The 13106-nt window shown below is 31.0% G+C and overlaps 1 non-coding gene across 1 annotated transcript; it reads right to left on the bottom strand.

Moving 5' to 3' along the window:
- Window positions 1-11716: 11716 nt before the first annotated feature.
- On the bottom strand, window positions 11717-11788 carry TRNAM-CAU (transfer RNA methionine (anticodon CAU)). Its single transcript has one exon. It is a non-coding gene; the product is annotated as a tRNA-Met (tRNA).
- Between the last annotated feature and the right edge of the window lie 1318 nt (window positions 11789-13106).

The raw sequence follows: 13106 nt of genomic DNA, 5'->3' as shown, positions 1-13106 counted from the left end.
TAAATGCAGGGTATTTCCCATAAAAAAAATAAATAAATAAATGCAGGGTATTCAATTTACAGTATAATAAAAAAAAAAAAAGTTTATAATATTCTAGTTCTAACTACTTGGCAGTTGACACTCACATGGTTGACCACTTGACCCACCTACCACTAGATGGGTTATGCACTTTCAGGCACTCATCCAACGGTGGTGGATCGGTAAACCAAAACCTGGTTTGCTAGCAGCTAGTTGCTACAACTACACGCCTTTTGCGAGCCCTATTGAGTATTGACCAATTCTAATAGGGAAACCAATGAAGCAGTCAAATTTGGTTGTCTTGATTTTTTTTTTTTTTTTTTTTTTTTTTTTTTTTTGAGGGAAATGCTTGTCTTAATTCTTAATAAAACACAATTTGTGTATTGCACAGAAATAAAATAAGGTACGAATATAATGATGTTAGGTGAGATAAATCATGCATAGAAATTCCTTTATAATTTGACAAATCCACCAGATCTACGGCTGAGAGTCCATTAAGTTAGTTCTCCGAATATTATGATTTTGCGCTTTTTTTTTTTGTTTGATACGATGATTTTGCTTTTTTATTATTAAAGTAATCTCGGTTTCCTACCGAAATTAATGGCCTAAAGCTAAAAGTTTGCATCGTTCACGTTTGGAGATTATGATACAGCGTCGGCAGTGATATGTGAGCTACCAGATTTACTACTAATGTAGCACTGACATTAACAATCAATTTAAGTACTTATATATATATATATATAATAAGTAAAGTTGAGAGAAACTTAGATTAAAATTTTAAATTAAAGTTTCAATTTTGCGCCACATTTATTTATAAAGAGTTATATTTTTTAATTTTAAAATCAAATGTGGGACCACATCATAAATATTCATCTAAATGAGTTATTAAGTACAAAAATTAAAGAGTTTAGAATAAATGAATTATAAAATAAAAAAATGTGCTTCACAATAATTTTTTTTTTTTAAATGGACAATTTACATTTTATACATAATAATATCCCTACAATTTTTTTAAAAAAAGTTAACAAAATATAAAAATAACTATAAATAATATTTAAATTATATATATAAGAATTATATTATGCATCTTATTATATATCTTTAAGTATATCCATGAGGTATAAATTAGTTTATAAAATAGTTGAAGCCTACCAAATACATTCACACTTCTCGGACCCACCATCACATCTCACCACGTGGATGAGTTGTAGCATAAATTGTACCATTTTATGTGTCCTAGCATTACTCATAATTTGTCACCTACCACTATGATTGTGAACTCTACTTAAAACATTGCATCACATGTGCCAAATTTTTAGCATTTGACACACCAAACACTAAAAGCCAACCCTCATGAGACCTTTTAAATACTAAAATATTTGGCATTTCTATAGTACAGTTCTATCTATGGCACTATATATCATATGTTATATTTTTTTTTTGTATTTTTTAATCAATTTTTTCTTTTCTTTAGTAATATATCTTTACTTTTATCTCTCTCTCTCTCTCTCTCTCACCCATCCACTCTTCGTCATATTCATTATCTCACCCCTTGAATATTGACTGAACCCATCTAATAAAGTAAGAATAAAAAATTAATTAAAAATAATAAAGAAAGAATATTAAATAAAATGGTAAAAAAAATAAAACATGTGATGTGGAATGTATTGTAAAATGGTGTGTTAAAATAGAAAAAATCAACTTTTTTATATGTAAAAATAACTTCTTCTTTTTTTTTTTTTAACAATACTTGATGCTAATGTTCTTAAGCACTATCAGGTGTGCTAAATGCTACATTTTTAGTATTTAGCACACCAAACATCAAAAACACCCTTACATCAAGGCCTGTTTGGTTGTGTTGTTTAAACAACAGTTTTCATAACATGTATTTTCACAATATTTACACAACGTTACTAAAACAACATTATCAAACGGTCCCTAGATCTCTCAAATACTAAAAAAAAAAAATTAGCATTTGCCATAATACACTTTTAAATAGAAGTGTAACTGTCATCGTAAAGTGTCTATTAAAGATAATTTATTGTGTGGTTTACCTAATAAAAAATTAGTATAAATTGATGAAATAATTGAAAATAGTACTGAAGTGACAAGCAAAACTCAAAAAGTTTGCTTTATTTGCTCTACACCTTATAAAGTTAGTCAAAAAAATGTAACAAAAAATTAACTTTATTGACATAAAGTAGTTTCTTTAGGGGCGGCATTTGCCGTGCCCTTATTTTTTTTCTTTTTTCTTTTCCTTTTCTCTCTTATCTCACATGTCAGAAGTCTCATTTTTGTGGTTGAAAATTTTTTTGATTCCTTTTTTTAACGTCAGTTGCTCTATACTTTGTGTCTAAGTTTTTTTTTTTTTTTTTTTTAAAAATAAAAGGTTGATATTATTTTAGGTTATTTTAATGTTGAATTATTAAAGGAAGAGATATAATGTAGGTGAAGTGTAAAATGATGTGTTAAAATATGTAGGGTAAAATGTAAAATTGACTTTCTAAGTTTCTTTAGATTTTATTTCAGTCCTCTAACTTTGTTTTTATTCATTTCAGTCCTCTAACTTTTAAGTTTATTCAATTAAGGTTTTTCAATCAACTTTTGTTATATATTGTGATTAATTTTTCAATTTTTAAAATTTTTCTTCACATTTTTTAATTAAAAAATTCAATTAATAATTGAAAAATATTTTCCAATTTTTTTTTAAATTTTTTTTTTTTTAACAAAAGTTAACGAAAATGCCTTAATTGAATAAATTTGAAACTTAGAGAACCGAAATGAACAAAAGCAAAGTTAGAAGACCGAAATGAAATTTGAAGAAAGTTAAAGGGTCAGTTTTGGATTTTAGCCAAATATATAAAGTAAATTTTTTGAATGTCAAAATAACAGTTTTTTAGAATATTTGATGTTAGTGCTCTTATACTCCGAAAATTAAATACGAAAATGCTAAAAGTATTATAAATTTCAGAGTTTTACGTTACCTGGAGAAGCACATGTTGATATGTTTATAAGGAGTGACCTCCTTTTAATGTGACGGTGCATTTTCCCTACCAATGTATGTTTTGGAGTAAAATAAATCACTGTGATCTAATGAAGTCAAAGATAACTATATTTACACACATTTTTACCACTTATAACTCACCATGTGGCGAGTTGTGGCACAAATTGTGCCATTTTATGTGTCCCTAATTATAAGCTTGCTACATGCCGACCTAACCCATCGTTGTCGTTTTTTGTTTCTCGAAAGATCTGTTGTTGCCATTTTGACAGATGCGTTTAGTTATAATGCCCTATCAAAAAAAGGAGATAAAGGGTGCATTTGAATTTGGATGAAAATTATAAATTATTTTACTATTGGCTTATTTTTGTTACTATTCATAGATCTCAATGCACTTTTTGGTACTATTTATGGGCTACACTGTACTATTTCAACTAATTTTTACTTTTATTTATACTACTTTCAGCAATAAATTTTCAGTTTCAGCAAAATAAGTGGTACTCAAACAAACCCCTACCGTTAGTTTGTCACGATGGCTGTCAACATTTTTTTTTCTCAACCTCATTGCCACCATTTATTTATTTATTTTTATTTTTATTGAGAATCCATTTAACATTGATATTGTATATTTGTCCTTCAATATATAGACAGTAGTCGTTTGTGAGTCATGACACCACCAAACTTGAAATTAGTCAATTATTAATAAAATTGTTTAATTTTTTTTTGAGAAGAATTAAAATGTTTAAATTTATATCTATATAACATAATTATTTGTGAGATTTTTTTTGGAATTTTGATTAATATAGAAATAATATAAAGTGAAGTTTCGGCTTTAAAAGGTAATGTGTATTTTGAATCAAACAAAAGAGAAAATGTTTTTTTTTTTTCCTTAAAAAAATTATAATGAGTCACCGTTGTTACTAAATTGATCATTTTGAGGTATAGCACATATATGACTAGTGTTTTTATTTTTTAGGTTATTGCAAATGGTATTAGAATTGGCATGCAAGCCTGATAACCCCGTGTGAGTTCAGAGACACTACCCCACAAAGTAGACCCTAATGAGGAAGTTGGAGATTTAAGTGGAGGAGTTTGTGATGTCCCATATTGATTGAGTTTGTGATAAGTCCCACAATTGGCATATACTTGGTCAATATGGACTTTGTTAACTACTATAAGGAGTCTTAATTGTAATTAGATTAGTTATTTTAAGGTATAACGTATATGTGGCTAGCGTTTTTTCTTGGGCTATTACACTTAGGGGTGTTCATGAGTTGGGTTGGGCGAGTGCAGGAAAACATTATTAACCAATTCACTAGTGGCGGATTGAGAAAATTCGAATCCGCCGCTAACCCATCAATCTATAAATACAGTAGCTAACCCAAATTCAATTAAATTGGATAATTGTTTTCTCACTAAAATAAAATAAGAAAATAAATAATTGCAATTTTCATTAAAAAATAATTACAAATACTACATAATTTTTTTTTTAGAATGACTAAAATTTTATCACAATGAAAAAAAAAAATTCAAAGTCTAAAATTAAATGTGCATATAGAGTAAGAATAATAACAAAATTTTAGAGAGAACAGCTATAGTTATTTATTAAGCAGAAACGATAGTAGACTTTATTTATGAAAGATCACATTGTACAATGGGGAAGAGAAAAGATAGGCATTCTTCTAGCCAAACAATGGCATCTTCTTCCTCTTTTGTAGCACTAGCCAAAGCTAAGGCAGCATTGTACTGTTTTAGAGAAGAGAAATGTGAAAATTAAAAATTAAAAAGAAATAGAAAGAGATGAGAGAAATAAAGTGGGCGGGTCTAGTTGTGGTGGGATAGAAATATTTTAATCCCTTAATCAACCCAATTTGCTAAATTATCCATCCAACCTGCCTAACCCAACCTGCATCACTCAATGGAACCGTATAAATTGGGTTGGGTTGGATAGATTGGTGGGTTAAGCAGTTTTTTTGCACAACCTTAATTACACTCTCAACTAATTGGAACATTTTATTTGTCAAACAAAACAAAAGAATGACCCATTTGGAAGCAAAAATTGGTCTTAGTTGCAACCTCACTTCTTTCTCTCATCATTTCTGGTAAAGTTGGGGGGGGGGGGGGGAACCCTAGCTTTCCATACTGGGTTAGTGTGATGTTGTTATACCAAATTTTTTTGGCTTATTGTTGTTTGAATTAGAAGATAATGGACATGATTCCCACCATTAGGCAATGGTAGATCTTTATCTTCCTGTAGCATCGTTCATTCTTCTTCTCCTTGTTATCATTTTTTTTTCTTTTGTAGATAATGAATGAACTTATCTACCAAAATCTACCACATTTTTGGGTGCCCATTTTTGCTCCCAATTGCTTAATCAATTATTTAGGGTTGTAAATGACTAAGCTGTTTATGAACAACTCAAGCTCGATTTGGGAAAAAAAAAACTTGTTATGTTTGTTTGTTTATGAAACAAACCAAGCTTAAGCCCAAATTTAGACTTGACTATCAAACGAGTCAAGCTCAAACATAATAGCATGTTTGTGAATAAACTCATATTTAGCTATATATGATATTATGTTTTTATATGTATACTTGTATAAAAATATACTTATATAGACTTAATATTTGATTGTATAGGTTTTTAAATAAGTTCATATGATATCAAATTATTATTTGTAGTTTATCGATAATATAAACAGTTCATTTGTAAAAAAAAATTGATAAATTTGTGAAGAAGTAACAAATTTTAGCCATTGTTTTATTATATATGGGAAAATAATAAGTTTATCTAGTAGCTTGAGCTTGTTCAACAAGAAAATAAACTAAACTTGAATATGTAATTTTTTTGATGATAAATAAACTTGACTCATATTTGAAATAGAATTAATTAAAAAAGCTTGAACTTTTAATACTTGGTTTGACTTGGCTTGTTTATGGTCATACAATCACTAAAAATTTCTTTATGTCTATGAGAATTTGGGTATTTTTTTCCCCTTTTGTTTTCCTTTTTTTTTTTTTTTCTTGTGTTCATATAACATCGTCTCTCTCTCTCTCTCTCTCTCTCTCTCTCTCTCTCTCTCTCTCTCTCTCTCTCTCTCTCTCTCTCTCTCTCTCTCTCTCCCCTCTCTCCTTTCCTCCTCTCTCTCTCTCTCTCTCTCTCTCTCTCTCTCTCTCTCTCGTTAACACTTTACCATTATTAGATTTGGTGAGATGACACATTCTAAACATTTTAAAATTAGGTGGCATATCATAAGCCATATATTTGGGTAGTTCTTAGCCCTGAAATGGACCTTCTTTATTGCACCCAAAAAAAAAAAAAATTATGAGAATCCAAAATTTCCAATTTCCACATAAGGCTTAAACTCCAAAAGTCATATGCAACCAAGCATAATTTTTTTTTGAAGGAATAAAGAATAAATACTAGTGTAGGGTGGTGGGCTCAGCAGTACGTATCTATGTATATATTGGGTTGGTAGCCCAATCCGAGGACATTAAGTAGTCCGAGGACGGGGAAACACTGTTAAAGGAGTCTGTGTTAATGAATGAAAAGGTAAGTTATGGTCATGAGATTCAAAGAAAGTGATCTGAGGAGGGATGCCTGTTTGGTTGATCGAAGCTAAAGTTTGAAGCTATGATCTGCCTTCCAGGGCAATATTCTAGGAGGTTTTATTGGTAAGGATATACATTTAGAAGGTACAAGACAAAGGAGGACTATGAAATATCTAAGAGAAAGCTACTACCACCGCATTGAATGCTTTGTAGCTAACTCTTTAGTCACATTAATAAGGAACTAATATCTAAACAGTAATTTTCAGCCTTACAGCTACTCCTCAAAGACTTCATGAAGGTGCTGATGGGACAAGGATCAACACTAGTAATCTAATCTACACATGGAGGGTAGAGATGAAGGGAGGAGAAAGATATAAAACAGAGAGAAGATCCTAAGAATGGGGGATCGGAGAATTGAGAGAGAAATACTGTAGAAATAAGAACTGTACTTGTAATCAACTTCAAGAATTATATACAAGAACTGATTTCCTCGGACTGTGTCGATGATGATTTTCTTTAGATAAAACAAGTCTATTTTTACTTTGTTGTCATTTGGATCCACTATAATTGTTACCCAACTCATTAGAGCCTAGTTTTTCAATTCACTCTCTACAAATTTATTGTATTAGGCTATTTGGGCTTAGATCCTTTTAACTTTTGGGCTTAAGACACAAATTGCATCCTTACAACTAGCATCTCCAAACGAAAGGCATTAAAGATTCATTAGTCTACCTAACAATAAAATTATATTTTCATTTTTTTCAACAAGCACTTTGGTTAGAACTTTAAGACCAAAAAATGCCCTACTTTACCTGACTTGTCTTGCCCTGCATAATCTCGAAAAGGTGATGAGATGAGATAGAGTTTTGCTCTCCCTCCATCCTGAATTTATATATAAATAATATATTTAAATTATTTATACATATAATTTAATTTGCAAAAAAAAATATCCTAGTAATAATTTGGTTGCTTTTTCCCTTTGTTATCTTAATCTCTTAATGATCCAACCCTACTCCATTGTCATCCATGCCTTTAATGAATTTAGTTAAAAAGAATAAAAAAAGGGAAATTGTATAATAATAATGATAATAAAATTTTCTATAAATAGAATCCAAACATACGCACCCAACTTAGTGAGAATATAGGTTCTAAACCAATCTCTGCCACCCTAAACCCATCACCACTAACAACCCTTTACCCATACTCACCATCCACATCACTCATTGCCTGAAACCCATTACAGACCCACAAACCAAGACTTACCACAGATGAAGCCACCGTTTGTGTGAGAGAGATTTTCAAGAGAGTGATCAAATTAAAAAAAAAAAATAACTTAGGGTCTCTTTGGTGGGAGGATTTTTATTTTTATTTTCAAAATAGTATGAAATTTTTTTTCAAAAATTGAAATTGAAATTGAAACTAGTTTTTAGATATTATTTTTTTACTATAAGTGTTTGGCTCCAAATTTTAAGAACAATTTTTAAAATACTGAAAATAAAAGATAAATTTTTGGAAGATCATTTTTAATTTTGAGATTTTTTTTTTTTAATAAAAAATTTACAAAAAGTAATGTGGATTACTTTTTAATTTTTCTAATAATGATTGGCGAATAGAGCTCATGCACATATTATTATTATTATTATTATTTGATGGTGATGAGTTTCAAATTCGAAACATCATTGTAGGGGTGTTGGGCCTAGGCGCTCATCATCTATGTATATATTGGGCCTGGGCCCAATCCGAGGACGTGAAGTCATCCGAGGAGGAGTAAACATTGTCAGGGGAGTTCATGTTAGTAAATGAAGAAGTTAGTTTTGGTCATAAGAGCCTATGAGGGTTACCTGAGGATGAATGCCTCCTCGGCTAACCAAAGCCGAGGTCCGAAGGGGCGGTCTACTGTCTAGGGGAACATTCCAGGAAATTCTGTTGATACGGATAAGCATTACAGAAACATAGGATGGGGGGAGTCCTAAAATATCTAAGGAGAAAGTTGCTACCACCGCATTGAATGCTCTGTAGCTAATCCTTTGGCCGTATTTATGTGGAAGTGATACCTGAATAGTGGTTTTCAGCTTTACAGCTACTACACATAGGCTTCAGGAAGGTGTTGATGGGACAAGTATCAACACTGACCATTTGGCCTGCACATTGAGGGTAGAGATGAAAGGGGAAGATAGTATAAAAGAAGGAGGAGGCAATGAGAGAGGGAGGTGGAGAAATTAAGAGAAAAATACTGTAGCAATCAAGAACTAAATCTGTAATCCAATTTGAGAGAAATATATAAGAATTGATCTCCTTAGACTTTGTTGAGGACGATTTTCTTTAGTTTAAATCAATTTATCTTCATTTTTTTTTCGTCTGAATCTATTTTACTTGTTGTCCAACTTATTAAAACTCAGTTTTCCAACCTACTCTCTACAAATTCATTGTATTGGGTTTTTTGAGCCTAAGTTCTACACCACTTGGGCTAAGGACCCAAATTGTGTACTTACAATCATAATTTTTTTTTTTTGGTGGTAATGTTAAGCTTCTTAGTTTAAGAGATAAAAAATTTTGGACAAATATGCTAGGTTTACTATTTTCAGTTTACTTACAATTATGCTATTAAAAACATTTTTTATATATTGAAAATATCTTCTTAGCTTATTTGAATAGGAAAAATAGAAAACAATTTTCTTACAGCTGTATTTGGAGAATATGAGCCAAGCAATATATTTAAGACAGAAACCCAAGTTTTCAAAAAAAAAAAAAATTGAGTTGAAATCCTCTTACCAAACATGCCTCTTAGAGCACTCATAGCAGTGGTGCTATATAGCTATAATGCTAAAATATAGCTCCACAAATACAAAAATGTTGCTACAGCAGTGGAGCTAAATCTAAAAATTTTAGCTCCACTGCTACAGTACACATCTATAAATAGATGTGTATTGTTTATGAGAGCAAAAAAAAAATAATATTATTTTATTCTCCTCCCAGTTAAAAAATTATTTCTTTCTCTCTCTCACTTTGTGCCTCTCTTTCTCTCCCAAATCACTCAGCTCTCACTCCGTGCCTCTCTTTCTCTCCCAAATCACTCAGCCTCCTCTCCCAAATCACTCAAGCTCTCATCCTCTCTCAGTCACTCCCGACCCAACCGTCCTTCTCACTCTCCCAAAACTCTCTCACGCTCTCGTCCTTTCTCAGTCACTCCCGACCCAGCCGTCCCAAGGCCCCAAATCACTCACCGTCACTTCTCTCTCACCGTCACACTCTTAATCTCCCTTATTCACCGCCGCCGGCCTGACCCAACCGTCCCAAGCCGCCGATAAACTCACCGTCACTCTCCTCTCTCACTGTCACTTTCCGATGTAGCGTAATCGGAAACCAAAGCATTGACGAGGATGTTGACAGCGTAGGCAGCATCGACGCATTGGTTTGTCTCCGATTTGTGCTGGGTTTGTCTCCGGTTGGTGATTTTGTTTGGTCTGGATTGAGGATTTGGGTTTTTTTTTTTTTTTTTTTTTTTTTTTTCCAATATGAGATAAACATTTTTTTTTTTGAAAAAACAATAATACTTATTAAAACACACAAATACGAAAGTAGTATATAGAATTTTTTGTAGTGGTACTCTGGTTATGTAATATATTATAAGTAAAAACTTAAAAAATGTAATAATAAAAATATTTTTTTACTATCTTAACTTTTACATCGAAGTTGCTACTTAATATGACATGAATTGTTATTGAAAATATATTGCATTATATGTTGCCCTATTGCTATTGGCCAATTACTATAAAAGAAAACAGTTAATAGTTTAAGTAATTTAAGTTAGATCATATGTGACAAAGTTATTATTAATGGTTACCCTATTACTATATATCCAAAAAAATCTGAAAATTTAAAATTACAAAAAAATAAAAATAAAAATAAACAGGATAGTGTACGTACGACATGGTGAAAAAAATATATAACTACCACAAATCGTGAAGTTAATATTCAATTTAACATGAGTTATCAGTGGATGTGACAAAGTTACTATCATGTGTTATCATCATGATTTTAAAAATTGGATTTTACTAGCAAGTTCAATGGAGCACCATGCCCAATCCGGTTCTATAAAAACTGTCAAAAGACTCGAAATCATGGTTCAATTGGTAAAAACTGAGAACCAGACCCTTTTTTTAGTTCTTTAATCTTTTTGGTTTTTAAAACCATGGTTATCATGTTATTACTGACCAAAAGTGACCAAACATGGGGAAAAAATTGTAACATGAAATGTGACAAAACCAAGTATTGAATTCAAAGCAATTGTCTTATTGTATTTTTAATATTGGTAATGGGTCTTTGTTGTATTTTGTAACGCTCTTGTGTTTGATTGACTTTGGATTTATGGTAATTGTGACAAGTTTTTCTTATAGGAATTCCCATCAATGGATTGACCCCTAATTTGTATGGATTTTTGAGAGAGAGAGAGAGAGATGTTGGAAAAAAAAAAGGACAAAATGGATTTGCATTACTCCAATTAGCATTTAAAATTAATCCCAACGCTAAGCAAGTTTGATATAGTTAGCAATTTGTTTTAGTGACCATTTTGGTTTTTCCATCAGTACAAAATATTTTGGTATTCGTCTAATCTAGTATGTGTGTGCACTGTGCACGTGTAAGTAAGTTCTAAATACTGTTTTGATTTGTCCATTAAAACATTATATTTTGGTTTCAATCTAATCTGGCGTGCGTATATTATATTTTAACATCTCATTACATAACAAAGAGTTTATTGTTACAAACAAACAAAGAGCTTATTGGTTTAGGATTAGGATGAATCAATAATTGAGCCTCTTAGCACAAAATTTCAAATAACAACAAAGTTTTTATTTTCTTTAAAAAAAAAAAATACGATGAATCAAATCAATTGCTCGTGACAATAATATTAAATCAAGCAATCAGGTAGAGTAGATTTTGAAAGAGTGAGGCTTACAGTCCCAATGATAAGTGGGTCATGACTCATGATTAAGATGGTTCATTATTACATTTGAATAAAGCTTTTCAATGAATCCCATCAAAAAAAAAAAAAGCTTTCAATGAAGTTTATCGGGTAGCAGGTCATGCCGTCATGGTATCAATCAGGAAATCAGCCAAAAAAGCAAGTGCCGGAAGCTCTCCTCTTTTATCAGAGCCAGGTTTCGATCCTGGGACCTGTGGGTTATGGGCCCACCACGCTTCCGCTGCGCCACTCTGATTTGTTATTAATCTTTCTGAAGTTTTATTATATAAAGCATTATAATCTGTCTTACTTTTTTCAAATCGCATGCAATTTTCTTTTCCTACTCCCCATGCAAGCATCATTGTTAATTTTTTTAGACGATTTTGAACAAAAATTAAAAAATATATATATATATATATATTGAAGGGAGTTTAGATTTATGCTTTATTAATTTTTAATTTTATACATATAGATGGACACAATTAAGAATAACAACAATTGAATATATATACTTAGAGTTAATGAAAAGTTTTTGGGAAAAGTATTCTTTTCACTAAAATCTTTCACACCATGAAATGCAAATAAATAATAATAATTAATTATCATCCGAGTTTTTTTTTTTGTTTTTTTAACAGTTTTGGAGGTCCTCCTCCCCTCCCCCCGAAGGCCTTGGGATCCTTTTATAAACTTTTAGGACCATAGTCTAATAAAATTAATTAATGTCTAATGATAATGGTAAGAGTAATTATCATAAAACGAAGACATGGTCAAGAAGAAAAAATTGCAAAACAAGCGAGCAGACAACCTAAAATTCAATGGCAATAAAGTGGTAATTACAGAAAAAGAGATATAACCTTCTTACCATTTTTTTTTTTTTTTGGGACAAAGACATGAAGTGTGATAAATCCTTAAAATATGGAGTATTTTATGGTACATGTTTTTTTTTTTTGCTTGTACCAAACCTATCTCATCTAGATCGTAAACATAGATATTACCTTATTTAAGATATATTTTATTATAATAGATGAACGGTTAAGATTAAATAAGATATTACCTTATTAAATGACAAATAATATTACATGCTGATTCTCAACAAAAAAAAAAAAATTACATGCCCAAGCAATTGAGGCAATAGCACGTGGCAAATGAGTTGTTTTAAATATGAACATGGGGTGATGCAGTGTTGTTTGGAGGTCTTTTCGAGCTTCGATTTCTTCAAATTTGATGTCCTTGGAAAGTTTTAGATGTCTAGTTTTCATAGGCCTTGTTCGATTTTGAGTTACGGTCACCAAGATATCGCATTTGGAAGAGAGGCGGCGCAGCATTGGAAATTCTGCAACACTTTTCTTAAAAATTCATTTCTCTCAATCTGTGATAGATATCATCAAGCCTTTTTTGTAAGATGTAGTTGAGACATTACTTCAATCTTGTTCATACGGATTGCCCTAATTGTTTCTTAGTTGGTACTTTTTTTTCTTGTGAAAACGGCCTAAAAACGACCCCTTTTGACCTGAAATTAGTGAAACATTTAAACAGGGTTTCAATATATTATTTATATCTCATCTGTTTTAGCT

The sequence above is a fragment of the Quercus suber genome, unplaced genomic scaffold (genome assembly GCF_002906115.3).
Source record: "Quercus suber isolate HL8 unplaced genomic scaffold, Cork oak 2.0 scaffold_492, whole genome shotgun sequence".
Taxonomy (NCBI): domain Eukaryota; kingdom Viridiplantae; phylum Streptophyta; class Magnoliopsida; order Fagales; family Fagaceae; genus Quercus; species Quercus suber.
The sequence above is the reverse complement of the archived record's forward strand: the minus strand, read 5'-3'. Positions and strand labels throughout refer to the sequence as shown.